The 14,326-nt window shown below is 53.6% G+C and overlaps 1 protein-coding gene across 6 annotated transcripts in view; it reads right to left on the bottom strand.

Moving 5' to 3' along the window:
- Positions 1-14,326, bottom strand: part of ERICH1 (glutamate rich 1) — a 132,269-nt gene that overhangs the window by 45,388 nt on the left and 72,555 nt on the right. For 3 of the 6 annotated variants that reach the window (XR_006886649.1, XR_006886651.1, XR_006886648.1), the window contains 3 exons: positions 12,023-12,788; positions 10,136-10,328; positions 9,384-9,567 (listed from right to left, as the gene is read on the bottom strand). The gene's annotated coding sequence lies outside the window, so the exon portion shown is untranslated. The remainder of the gene's footprint in view (positions 1-9,383; positions 9,568-10,135; positions 10,329-12,022; positions 12,789-14,326) is intronic. The other 3 variants (XR_006886652.1, XR_006886653.1, XR_006886650.1) reach the window with 2 other exon arrangements.

The raw sequence follows: 14,326 nt of genomic DNA, 5'->3' as shown, positions 1-14,326 counted from the left end.
AGAGAGACACACAGACAGAGAAATGGACATATACAGAGAGACACACACACAGAGACACACAGACACAGAGGATACATAGACACAGAGAGACACACAGACACAGAAAGACACAGAGACAGGCTGAGAGAGCATCTCACCTGCCCCTGGAGGTGACCATGAGACCATCATATCTACTTCTACTCTGAAACCGGTTACTGAAGTTGTCCTGCTGTCCTGCCTTCTTAGAGGAACTGGGGTCCATCCTCAGCTGACGAGGGAAAGGCCTTTCTCACAGAAGAGCGTCTGGTAATGATTTGGAAGGAACGGCGGAATTAGAAGATCACCTGTTTTGCAGCCCAAGTGAGATCACTGACTCGGGGAAGGATGGTGAATGGACGGGAGAGCAATGAGAAGCTCGGGACAGAGCACGTGCAGGTGTGGAGCCACGGCCCCCAGATGTACACACCAACTCGAGGCGATGACGCCCTGGACTAACCTCCAGTGTGGGAGACACAGGGGTGAGGAAGAGGTCAAATGACCCAGTGAGGAAACACCCGGCCTCAGGGAGAATGGGGGCCATTCCCAGACCACTGACCCGGTCACTTCAAAGAGTCAGCCCGAGGGGAAAGGGCAGGAGGAGGCTGCAGAGACGAGGACGGCACGCAGAGTGCAGCCTGGCTGTGCTGGTCTGGAGGACGTCTGGGGACCACTGGGAGACTGAACAGACGGCGCAGAGTTGGTATCAGGCAGTGACGGCCGTCTCGGTTCGCCTGGGACAGCCCTGGTGCGCCTGCTCTTCTGCCTGATTGTCAGCACCGTGAGCTCACGTTCCACAGGCTCCCGGCTGGGGTGGAATTCACAGTCACTCAAAACTGAGGGAGTTACTGTTAATTTTCTTAGGTACAAAGATCAGTATTGAGGTAGGAGGATGGCTTTATTCCTAGAAGATGCCTGTCCTCAGAGAAGGTAAGCTGCCCAAACAGAGCAGGGCCACACAGCTCACATGACACAGACCACTTATAAAAAGTGTGGTCGACAAAAACAAAAACCAGCTTAACTAAAACATGGGCAAAGGACTGGAGTAGACATTTCTCCAAAGAAGACAAGAAATGTGGGTTTTGCTCCAGGAGGGGGGCCCACTTGCCGCAGCCGTGCCTCCCACCCTCTGGCCTCCAGAGGAGGGAATGGTGTTCTTGCTGTTGTTTTGTTTTCTGATCAGTTAACACTAAGAAAATGACCGCGGGGAACAAGGACACCTGTTTTCCCGAGAGGCTGCCCTTGGCAGTTTTGCTTTCACAGAAGATAGACCGTCTTTCACCATAAGTTTCCATCTTCTGCCCGAGTCCTCCGGGCTTCCTGGAAAGGCCAACAGGAGCCCTACACACAGCAGGCAGCACTGCTTCCAGCGGCTGCCTCCTTATACGGGCTCCTGCGGCCCCGTCCCCTCCCTCAAGCCTCCTCCTCCAAGCCCTTCCACTGGAGGCCTGCGGCGCTCTGCACACAGCTGAGCGGCTTCAGAAGGAGCCGGAAGACTCAATGTCCCCTGGTCACTGCAGCCATCGGAACGCGCCACCCCCACATGTGCCACTCAGGCAGAAGGACTGTTCTGAGCTGAAGGCTCTGGAGGAGCAGGAGCTCGCTGCCCCCTGGTGGTCCTAAAGAGGACACGAGCTTCCACCTGTAGCACGTGGCTCTCCTGTGCCTGGAAGAGGAGGCCAAGGGCAGACTCTGAACCTGGAGACGAGGCCAGACTCCCAGCAGCCCAGATCAGGCACAGGAACCACCCAACCCACCCACGAAACCACCCCATCTCCACCAGTTTCCCATCCACCTCCCTTCCCACAGGCTGCTGCCCGAAGCCTGCAGCCCGCCCCATGTCCTGTCACTTCTCCCCAAGCTCGCTGTCCCTGTTCAGACACCACATGAGCCCGAGTTCCGAGCGCCCCTCTGAGCTGCCTGTCTCTCCGCATGCGTGTGGACAGACTGTGCCGTCTCCTCGTGTTAGTCCGTCTTTGCTCAGTGTCGCTTCCAGGCCCCAGTGCAGACCCTGGGAGGGCAGAGGGAAGCTCCGGTTCCTCCTCTACAGCCTCAACCGCACTTCCTAGGCCGGGGGTCTTCCTGTGAGGTCCCGGGAAGCATGAACATGGAAGGCTGAGGCTCTGTCCTCCGGAGGCTGCAAATCGGAGCTCAGGTCAGAACGGGCGCGCCACTCCGTCGACGGGTGAAAGGGTGACTGGGGGCCTCGGCATGCAGGCTGCTGGCTGCCCAGCTCTCACGCCACACCCTCCACCTGTCGGGGCCATGGTCCCTCCCGCTCACCTCCGACAGGCCCCTCCCAGGCTCCTGCTTGTCAAGGGCTAACAGAGCAGGGAGGAAAGGCTCTGGGACCAGCAGGTGAGGAGGGGGAGAGACCAAAGGAGGGCGTTCTGAGAAGGCAGGAGCGAGCACCACCTCCAGCAGCCGCGGCTCGCTGCGCACAGTCAGCCTGCAGGGGCCTCGCGATGGCTTGCCAAGAAGTCTCTGGAAGGTCTCACCTCTTCCCTCCTATTCTGCTACTGACACGTGGCTCCCTGAATCCCGTTTTCAACGCTGATTAATAACTTTATGAACAAACACTGAATTTTTCCTAATTCAAAATGGTATCTGCGTGGATAAAATCCATCTTACTATCAAAAAATATATGTTGAAAACATGCGTGAGCATGTGATGGAACTTATTTTAAAAAGCAGACAATTTGCCAACTTGAGTGCTTTCATCAATTACACTTTCCCTTAGCCGCAGTCACAAGAGAAGGCTGTGCGACACGCTGGGAGATCAGGAGGCCGTGCTCTCGCCGGCCCTCACAGGTCGGCCCTGCAAGCCTGGCCCACGTGGACCTCAGCACCAGCCCAGGTTCTCGGGGAGAGCGGTGGTGTGTGGCTGTGCTTTCATCCTGGTCCAGCATTTTCTGACAGAGGAGGCCTCTGCTGTCTCTAGACAGGAGACTGGCCATGTGGTTCACATTTTACCCTCACGCTCAGACGCCCTACAGCCACAGGCATGTTGTAAGTGAGTCAAACACAGCAAATAATAATTAGGCCTGCAGAAATTTGTGTGTGTGTGTCAGCATATCCAGGACACTCTTGGAATCCTCCGACATTTAAAAAATCTAATATGAATTTCATTAGTTTTCTTTTGCTCTTCTCTCACACAGACCGCAATTTTTACAAAAGCACAGATTTCATGTTTCAAACTGTGAGTGCTCTGGTAAACCACACACCTACCTGCATCAGGTAGTTCACTCTTTTCTTTCTTTGTTGTGGTTTTGTTATATGGTTGGTTGTATGGTTGTGTAGTTGGTTGGCTGTGTGGTTGCGTAGTTGATCGGTTCGTTGGTTGTGTGGTTGGTTGTGTGGTTGTGTAGTTTGTTGGTTGGTTGTATGGTTGGTTGGTTGTATAGATGGTTGGTTTGTTGGCTGGTTGTGTCACTGGTTGGTTGGTTTGTTGGCTGGTTGTGTGGCTGTGCAATTGGTTGGTTGGTTGGTTGGTTGTGTCATTGGTTGGTTGGTTTGTTGGCTGGTTGTGTGGTGTGTAGTTGATTGGTTGGTTGGTTGGTTGGTTGTGTAGTTGGTTGGTTGGTCAGTTATGTGGTGGTTGGTTGGTTATTCCTTTGTTTCTTGGAGCCACTAGCTGAATTAATCGTGCTGGCTTACTTTTTCCCACAGGACCACTCTTGATCTGCACACAGCCTTTTCTCTTGCTCGCTCATTGTCCTCATCCATTCGCCCCTTTTTTGTCTGTTCCCCAGTCCACTCCCCTCTCTGCCATAGGCAGTCATTCTACCTCATGTCTCTTTACTGGAATACATTCTTGCAGAATTTCTACTGTTTCACATTCATGAGTTTTTGATTTACAAAAATGTTTTACGTGACCATCTCATCATCATGTTTCTTACTTTTTCCTCCAAGCATGATGCTTAGTGCTCCAACTAGGAGGCTGTACATCTGTCCAATTTGTTGCTTCTAACATGTACACGTCATTCTGTCACAATCCCCCTCCCTCCCATTAGAATGGACAGCAGGCAGCCTCCTGCTTCCAGCACCACAAATATGCTGGAGTGAGTATCTGTGTACGTAACGCAAGATCTGTGTGCATTTCTCTGGGCTGTGCACCCAGAAGCAGAGTTGCAGAGTCATAGGCGAGGCCTGCACTTAACTTGACTAACTTGTTCTTGAATCCTCTCCAGATTGGCTGCACTGCCCACGCTTTCCCCAGCAGTGCAGCCCAGCATTCTCACCAACACCGGCACCCTCACCAGCACCGGCACCCTCACCAGCACCTGGTACCCTCACCAGCACCTGGCACCCTTACCGACACCGGCACCCTCACTGACACCTGCACCCTCACCAGCACCGGCATCCTCGCCAGCACCGGCATCCTCGCCAGCACCGGCACCCTCACTAGCACCTGGCAACCTCACCAGCACCTGGCACCTTCACTGACACTGGCACCCTCAACCAGCACCGGCACCCTCACCAGCACCAGCACCCTCAGCAGCACAGCACCCTCACTGACACCTGCACCCTCACCCACACTGGCACCCTCCCCAACACCTCACATGGTCCAGCTTCCCAGACTCTCCTTGTTGCTTTTACTTCTCCTCCCAGAGCCTTACAAAGTCCCGTCTGGCTCAGCCTGGGGTTTCAGCGCACAAAGGACCCCGGTGTGGTTTGCTTCCTGTGCGTTGGAGGCGGGGGTCCTCTCGGGGTGGCTGCCACCCTGGTGGTGTTACCCTTGGCTCCTGGTTCCCATCTCCCACTCTGGTCCACAGTGCCCTAGCCCCGGCTCTGCCTCCACATGACTACGTTCAATCTTAGGCCTTTATTCATTCATCCACTGTTTCATTTGACAGGTATTGCTCAGTCTTGCTAGGTGCAAACACGGGCTGCAGTACTGAGGACAGGATGTAAACAAGCTCAGACAACGTGCTCCCTGACCTTGTGGGGGGCACTGAAAGCTGCAAGTGGACACGGTGGGCAGACGTCACGCAGACAAGCACATGGTTATACATGGTGAGTGCTGGGAAGGACTAGTTCAGGGCTGTCAGCTGTGGACTCGCTGGGAGCCCCAGGGGGTGATGAGAACGTGGCCTGAGGGATGAGCAGAGAACAGGAGGAGAGTGCTCCTGACGCCCGCGCTCAGGCTGGAGCCCTGCTCTTGCTGCGCCTGGTCCCATCCAGGGAACCTCTGCTTTGTCCTCTCTGGAGACTCAGCTCCACCTCTGCAGGGATGAGAAAGGCACAGCCACGGGCTGCACAGAGCACGGAGGGCCTGAGCTATCAGAAAGCTCCTTAACCGACTGTCACCTGCTTATTTCAGCCGTGACCTTCATCTTTCTTCTATAGAATGCGATGCTGCCAAATCTCGAACTTCTGCGCTTACTCAGCTCGGGCTGCTACGACAAAATGCCACAGGCTGGGTGGCTTATAAACAACAGACATTTATTTCTCACAGTTCTGAGGCCGGAAGTCCAAGATCAAGGTGCCTATTTGAGTCTTGGAGAGGCCCTCTTCCTGGCTTGTAGAGGGCTGCTTTCTCACTGTGTCCTCACATGACACAGCGAGCTCTGGTCCCTTCCTCTGCTTCTGAGGGCACTAACACCATCACAGGGGACCCACCCTCACAACCTCATCTAACCCTAATTACTCCCGAAGATCCCACCTCCGAACACCTCACCTCACTGGAGCTTAGGGCTTCGACATATGAATTTTGAGGGGATGCAAACATTCAGTCCATAACCTGGGCTATTCTGAGTAAGTCGCGTTAGTTCTTGTTCTTTCGTACCAATAGACCAAGAGACTCGGATTTGGTTTTTCGCATGTGCTAGGTGCCTTCAGCCTCACAAAATTTGATGTCTTTGCTTCCTCTCCCATTCTTCTCATCATTGTGGGTCGTGAATTTATGCCTTTAAAGAAATGTCTACTGCGCTTTGGTAAGGCTTCAGGAAGGAGAGAAGCAGCTGTCCACTCCGCCACCTTCGCTAAAATGTCCGCACACTTTGACCCAGATTTTCTTCTACGACGTCCACGTCTGTTGGTCTTGGTGTTTCCGTGGAGGGTGGAGCCCACTTGTCACACAAGTGCTTTGACACGCATGTCCATTCTGATCATGACTGAACTCCCCAACCCAAAATGCCTACCTCCTTCCCATGAGAGTCAAGGGACTGGGCGTCCTCTGTGTGGCCCCAGAAGGAAGGAGAGCAGGACATCTGAGCTACAACTGGCCTCTGACACAAGGGCCCCCAGTGGCTCCTGTGATGACAGCTGCTGCCTCCGCCCAGGTCCCCTTCACGCCCTTTGCACACAATGCCTCCTCCACGCAGGACTGGAGGTGTGTGCCCTGGCCCCAGGGAGAGGCTCTCTCTCCATTCTTCGCAAATCGTGGACAGGTGGGAAAATGATTGTGACCTTTGACCACTCTGTCCTGTCACTTCCAGACCTTCCTCCTCTCTGCTCCTGGACTCCTCTGTAAGGATCAGCTGGGCCTGGGGCTGGGTAGGTGTGATATTGTAATGTAATATTTGGGTTTTGTCCCAGGTTCCTGAAACAAGATCTTCTAAAACCCTTGGAATCTCCAAGTGGTAAGAGGGTCTTTTTTGTGTGCTAATGAGGTGACTCTTGGTGGCCCCAGAGCTCCAGGATGGGGACTGGTGGCCAGAGGACCCTCACGTGATTAGAGGGCTGGAACTTTCATCCCCACGAGCTGACCTTCCTCCAGAGAGAACAGAGGCGAGATGGGCTGTGGACCGACTTCCTCACCAACGGCCAATGATTGCATCAGTCATCCTACATAATGGAACCCCATAAAACCCCTAAACGAGGGGCTTGGAGAGCTTATGGGTTGGTGAACGCATCCACACAAGGGGGGGTGTCCCACCCCAGCTCCACAGGGACGAAGCTCCTGTGCTTGGGACTCTTGTGGACCTCGCTCTGTGTACTTCTTCAGCTGTTCATGCGTAACCTTTGCGATAACCTGGTAAACTAAGTATTTCCGTGGGGTCAGTGAGCTATTCTAGCAAATTACTGAACTGAGGCTCCCTTTCACAGACCAGGGGCAGAAAGCACCAGTAATTTGAATGAGAGGACAGTCAGGACGCAGCCTCTGGTCTGTCTAACGTGAGAGCTTTTCATCAGGAGGCAGCGTCGAGCCGGCTGCTAGGGTTTCTTCACAGGAGACTGAGATCCCAAAGGACTGCCATTCCTGAAAGAGGCTTTATTCAAGTGAAATAATCTGATTTTAGTTCTGTGAAGATGAGGCAGTGTTTTATAACAGGAAGAAAAGACAAGTAGTGAAGATGACTTGTCATGCTGTCTCCAAGAAGAAGACGTTGATGGGACAATCGGCACCAACTCCTGAGCTGAGTGGAATCACTCTGAGCTACCAGGGAGCTACAGCAGGTGGATGGAGCACTCTGTGTTAGAAATCGGCTGATGACACCCTCGTCTCTGCTGCTACTCACCAGCCCACATGTTGGAAACGCAGCCTGAGGCTCTGGGGAGGCACCTTCCTCATCAGTCGGCTGACTGTTCAAAGCCCTTTCATGCGGCGGAGTCCGGGCCAGCACCATCCTGTGCCAGGCACAGAAGCGCCGTGAGCCCCTGGCCCCACCTGGGGGCTCGGTCACGTGGCTGTGGGGATTAACTACAACACAGCCACGGACGTGTTTTAACTGACCGCAGGGCGTTTCCTGGAGAGCAGGGAGGAAGGATAGAGCCTACGATTGCCCTTAGGGCTGAGCTCAGAGGCAGCTACCCAGCAGAGGGTCAGGGAGAGATGTCCAGGTGGACAGGGCTTGGTTTCTACAGCCCTGCGGGAGAGAGGGAGGAGGGAAAAGAGTGGTTCTGGCAACAAAGTGAGAGAAAGTTTCGGGAGGGTCTGGGCTGCCAGCAGGCAGGCCGGTGCTGGAGCGGGGCGGTGCTGGAGCAGTGGTGCCAGAGCAGGGAGGAGCCCTGGGCTCCCGGTGCGCCTCCCGCTTCTCTCCAGCCCGGCCTCTGCTGCGCCCGCCCCAGCACCTGCTGGTCCTCCTACGGCGGTGTAGACGGCACCTGCATGCTGACCAAGGGCGGCTGTAGTCTGACCCCGCGGCCCGTGCAGTGCTGGCCGGGTTCTGGCCTCAGGCGGCCATCAGCGAGCGAGCTGTGACCTGGAGTGAGGACCAACCGTTGGCGTTTACCCGGCGAGGTGGGCCCCATGCACAGTGCTCAGGACGCCGGGAGGAGCTGCTCTGGGTCAGCTCTTATAAACAGACCGCCCCAAGGCTATACGCCAAATTAGGGTGATTTCGGCGTGGCATTCCTGAAGCAAACCCTTCACCTACCAATTGTTTGTTTTGAACATGTTCTTAGAAAAAGCTGAAATAACAGAACGTGTGTGCCCTCCACCCAGATTCACACAGGGCTGGCCTTTCCCATCTTTGCGTATCTTTCTGTGTGTGTAGACAGAACACTTCTTCCTGAATCCTTAGAAACACTGCAGACATCCTGAAGCTCCCTGCAGAAATCTCGTTGTGCGTCCCCCCGAGAGCAGGGACCCCCGCGTGTCCTCAGGGAAGTGCTCACACTCGTGGTCAAGGGGAGGCGGCCACCCTTCTCACTGGAAATGCTTCTTTCCCCACTGGTCCTCAGTGAGAGATGGGTGGGTAGCCTGGGAGGCCAGGTGACCCCCCTCTTTCTCCCAACATCTCACTCAGGGGGTTTAGCATCATGGGGGCCGGGGATTCCTTGTCTGAATCAGTTATTCCACTGGAAATTGTAATATACTTTTCTGTTATTTCTTTGACATTTATTTGCTCCCATTTTTTCTGTCTTAACTACCTTTATCGATCTTCTGTATTTATCCACATGTATCAGCTCATTAAAATCTTTGTTCCAATGTTCTTGCGTTAATCCCCTAAAAATTCCACACGGGCAGAAGTATTTTTACATTACATACTTAATGTTTACAAATTTGAAATCTGATCCGCGCACGTCTATGGCTTTACCACTTTTCAAGACAAAAGTCAAGTATAAAAATACAGACGACTTGAAACATAAAAGTCCACAGTTGTCGAGAACGTGCTTTACAATACAGAGCTGTCAGACAAGCTCCACCTCTGTAAGTACAAAAATGAAATAAAAACCAGCTCTTTCTGCCCCTACAGCTCTCCTCGCTCTCCTGCCTCCCCTCCTCCAGTGTCACCCCGCACTACGATTCTTTTTTCTGTTTAATATGTCATCACCCATTAGTATCACTGTTTTCTTTGATGCTTAAATTATTCCAAATTTGGCCAGTGGGAGACTCTTTAAGCTGGCTCCTTGCTCATTTTGATAAGTCTTTCTAAAGTTTGAGCACCTACTTGCTTCCTGAACAAGATATTCCAGACTCACCTCGCGCTTTCCCTGCTCCACGCCTGGAATCAGCCGTTTCTCCAAGGAGTCTGGTTAGTTTAGTGCAGAAGGGTCTGAGCATCAGTCCTTATGCTTCTGGTCCCAGGATCCCCTTATGCTCTGAGACATCATTGAGGAGCATGTAGCTTGGTCTGTGTGTATGTGCCTATCAGTATTTACGATGCTGGAAATTAAAACAGAAATTTAAACATACGTCTTCATTCATTTAAAAAGAACAACAATAAACCCCCCACATGTTAACACAAATAATGCATTTTAATGTAGAATAAGTATAATTTTCAAAAACAAACTCTTTAGCAAATTTACTATAGAATGGGAAAAGAGAGCGTGTCAGTGTCTTTCCAGATGCTACAGGTATTTACACAATGGCAAAACTCAGCAAGTTGTAGTTTCTTAAAGGTTGGTTGCAACATGGAATATGAACCATATCAGTAATGGTGATTAAATTTGTTTTTCAAAATTTAAGCTTTCGAGTGAAAATTTGAATTTTATCACTAGCAACAAATATTGTCAGTAGGCATTATACAGACATAGTCCATTATGTACAATGTATGCATTATATATACATAAAATGCATACATGTGTGTATATATGTGTGTGTATATGTGTGTATATATTTTTTTAATTGTTGGAGTCGTAAATTCAGGATGAACTCCTGGAGGCAGGTCTGAGAAGCAGATTGCAGGGCTGCGTAAACACAGGGCAGAGTTGTTCCCTGGGTCCTAAATTACCTTCCGGGTGGTGTGCCGAGTCCCCGTCTGGCCACAGGAGCACCCGTTTCCTTGTTGGCAAAGCTGTCAGTTTTCAAACTTCTGAAGCCCTTCCCCATCTGATCTGCAAGGACGGTCAGAGCAAACTTTCCTTCTGTGCAGGTTTCCTCCCCGGATCAGACAGTCAAACACTCACGACTGTTTTCATTTTCATCTGCATTGAAGACACCTGTGTGACCCTCCACTGCAAAACTGCCCACTTGGGTTAAAAGCAGGATTAAGGGTTTGAGAACAACGACAAGCCATTCACAGAGCACCTGCGCCCCTCGCCCGCTCTGGCCCTCCGCCCAGAGGTCTCCATCGACCCCGATGTGCGGACGTTGTACAAAGACTTGCTTTCAAGTGAACACATTTTGGTCAAGAGTCAGGTGTTTCTGTGTTATTTTCATACCTCACACGAGTCTCCTTCTTTCACTGTTTTTCTCTCTCCATTGATGAAAATGTCACAAGGAAATAAAACTGTAAACACGTTAAGTCCTATGAAGAGGGTTTCTGCACTTGGATTAATTGGTCCATCTGACAACCCTCCAGGGAAGGAAGACATGAGAACAGAAGCCAAGGCCAGGCTCAGCCACGCCCCCGCCGCATTCTGGGAGCCCACGTCTCCAGCGGGCTGAGCACACAGCCAGAGCCCAATGGATGCAGCCCGTCTTGCTGGGTAGAGTCTGCAAGAGCGTACTGAAGGTACATGTCTGCAAGGTTCACACACAAGCTACGGGAGGATCTCCGCTGTCTGGTGCAGTGACGACCACAGCGAGGTGGGAAGGCACAGGTTCGGGGCCACTCACAGAAGCTCCACTGTGGGAGCTGCGTGTGCACAGTGCAACCGTGTGTCACACAAGCCAGAGCATCCCGCTGCAGGTTCCGCTGCCTTGCGGCGCCCTGTCCATGCACATCCCTGTGCCTCTCTCTGCTGCTCCTGTGACATCACAGCCGCCGCGGCTTCGAGCAGCCAGAGGGAGCTCTGCCGGCCAGTCTGCTCTTTGTTCCCAAGAGCACCATCGTCCTTGAGTGAATGGCCTTTTCAAAGTCTTCTGCCGGCACTGATCCTGAGGGAGCCCCGTAGCCGGGGGTGGGTGGCAGAGGTTGTGGACCGCTCCCCACCCCCGGTGCCCCCGCCCCCTGTCCTGATTCCCCAGGTGCGTCTGCCTGTTTCCGCTCATGACATGGCCCTCTGTGCATTCTCCTCTCTCTTCTTTTAGGATTCTCTGCCTGAGAACTCTGTGCCTAGGACCCCCAGCGTCTGCCCTCAGCTCGGACATCAACAGTGCTCCTCCTGCACCACCTCCTGGATGAGCAGGAAGGGCCCTCCCCACATCTTGGGCAACTGCTTCCTCACGGTCCCCACTCAGTCCTCGCCCAGCTCCCGCTGCTCCCCCCTGGACCCCTGCGGCTTTGGCTCAGAATGCCTGCCCCAGTCTCCATACTGCTGGGCTCCAGGCAGCCACGGGCACTGGCTGCGATGGAACACATCGCAGGCAGACTGACTCCTCATCCACCGCTTGTCACAGGGTCCTCTGGGACGTGGTTCTGGGAGGTCCCGGCCTCGCCCAGGCCGCGTGCCAGCTACTCTCCCTCCTCATTCATGCCCCAGGTAACTGGGCGAGGGAGCAACCCTCATTCTGTAAGAGGGCAGGGCTCGCTTACTTCAAAGACCAGAAATGCAGTTGCCAACAGGGGAAACCGAGGCTGACCTCCTCCCGACCTCTCAGCAGGTAAGTAGCTGTGCAACGGTTCTGTCCAGAGGATGGTGGGAGTGGGCTTCCTGGGCGTCAAGCGTGAGCCCCAGGGAGGGCAGAGACTCCAGGGTGGGGGCTGAGTGTGAGGAGAGGCCCCTTCTATACTCACCCCCTTGGCCCCAGACTCCTTCCATCCTCGTCCCTGGCACGGCGGTCTCCGGTTCTCTTCCTCTTCTGATTGTCGCTCCTCCTGTATGGACGGAACCGTGCACCCAGCTCTCAGAAGCTGGAGCCCTGACCCCACCGGGACTGGACTGAGGATGGGTCTCCAGGGAGGAGGTTACGTCAAATGAGGTCACAGAGCTGGAGTCCCTGGAGGGGAGAGACGACAGAGCCCCCGGGGTGAGTGCGTGAGGATGCAGGAAGCCAGGAGGAGCACCCCCAGCAGACATCAGCCCTGCTGGGACCTCACCCCGGACCTGTAGCCGCCAGGATGGCGAGGATGCAGCACCCGGCTCAGCTGCCGTCTGTGTACGTGATGTGGCAGCGAGGGGCAGCGCCCGGTTCTCTGTGGGCTCGTCCTTCCTCTGCCTGCTCCTAACTGCTGGGCTCCCCTCATGGCTCCTCTCGTCTCTGCGCTCCCACCCGACGGGCCACCTCATGGGCTCAAGTCCCGGGAGCACAGACAGCATGTGCTCTTCTGCTCGCATGGAAGGAGGTTCAGAAGAATAATTAAAACACAGTCAACTTTACTAATGAGCACATGCCGGAAGTTCTCATTTTTCTTTCATCAGTTTGCCAAGGCATTCTTTAGCCAACAAAGCCATGAAAACCATCTTTTCCGTAACAAGAGCTGAAGGGGCGTTTATTCTGTAAGCAGGCTTCCACTGTGGTCCTCGAGGTTCACTCGGAGGGTCTCCAGGCCGGCAGACGACCTGCAGAGGGAACGACATTCACAGATTGTCCTCTCTGGCATTTTTGGAGGGTTTTTCACGTGCTTCCCGGGGGGCCTTGTGGGGCCGGCAGACTCAGCTGGGCCACAGCGGCTGCGGCCCGTCCTGCAGAAGCGTGCTCTGCCCTGAGTCCTCAGACTCCCTCCCTCGGGCTCACCCTCAGTGTGGCACTGACACTCCATAGGCCGGGCGATGGCCACCATCACATTGTGCCCGAAAACCGGCTTTCCCTTAGGCTGCTGAGCAGTCGCCCACCCTCACGTTGCACGGGGTGCCGGGAGGCCACGAGCCCTCGATGGAGCGTGAGCTCCAGGCAGCGCCCCTCACGGGGGTCTGTGCCACCTGCTGCGTGACAGCCACAGTCGTCTGTCCTGAGGGACTGGGCATGCCGCCGACCCGCTGACCCGCCTCTCCCCTCGCCACCCGACGGTTGGCTGGGGACTCAGGCAACATGAGTGTGGCTGCTGCTGGGGGCGGGATTTCCTGAAAAGGTGCACAGTTCTGGGTACAACAGGGAGCAGCGTTGTGACCCCGTGAACACGCAAGCTGGATGTTCGTGAATCACGTGGTGAGTGCTGTGCTGTGTGGACATGACCTCGTGTCCACGTGTGGATGGAGCTGGTGCTCAGCTCCAATCGCTGTGAGCAGGTTCCCACCTGCTGCCCGAGGGTGAACATCGAAGGGTGGGAGGCATCTGGGAAAGTCTGCCACAGAGCACTGACCGCACGTCGTGAGGCGGCTGGTGTCCTTGTGCCCGTTCCAGTCCAGCCACCATGATGTCCCCCAGCTCACAGAGCCCCCGGGGCGGTTCAGCCCTCACCTCAGGGAACTACTGCAAGGACCCTCTAGGAACTAATATTCCTTTGGGTGAAGGAATATTTTCACAAGGTTTAGCACCTCCCTTAAGATCATTTCAGTTTCTTTTCCTTGAACAAGTAACTTTTTGCTTGTTGACTTCAAGTAAAACAAACTGTGATCCCCTTTAATTTTAATAAACATCTTTGATTCTTTTGTTACAAAGTTCTTCCCAACAATGGCGTGGTGGTCACCCACTCAGGATCCGCTCTAAGTTCCTGCCATGTTTCTCAGTGGTGGGATCTGAGGGGAAATATTTTACTTTCTTATTTGTACTTTTCCTATTGCTTTGATTTTTAATAGTATGAAAATACTTGTTGTTTTTTTTTAAAGATTTTATTTTTCCTTTTTCTCCCAAAGCACCCCCGGTACATAGTTGTGTATTTTTAGTTGTGGGTCCTTCTAGTTGTGGCATGTGGGATGCCGTCTCAGCGTGGCCTGATGAGCAGTGCCATGTCAGTGCCCAGGATTTGAACGGGTGAAACCCTGGGCTGCGACAGCAGAGCACGTGAACTTAACCAGTCGGCCACGGGGCCAGCCCCTGAAAATATTTCCTAAGGTATACTTTTTTCTTCTTCTTCTTCTTTTTTCTGGTGAGGAAGATTGGCCCTGAGCTAACATCTGTTGCCAATCTTCTTTTTTCTCTCCCCAAAACCCCTGCACAT

This window comes from Equus quagga, chromosome 22 (genome assembly GCF_021613505.1).
Source record: "Equus quagga isolate Etosha38 chromosome 22, UCLA_HA_Equagga_1.0, whole genome shotgun sequence".
Classification (NCBI taxonomy): domain Eukaryota; kingdom Metazoa; phylum Chordata; class Mammalia; order Perissodactyla; family Equidae; genus Equus; species Equus quagga.
Note: the sequence above shows the minus strand (reverse complement) of the source record. Positions and strands in the feature narration are given on the sequence as shown.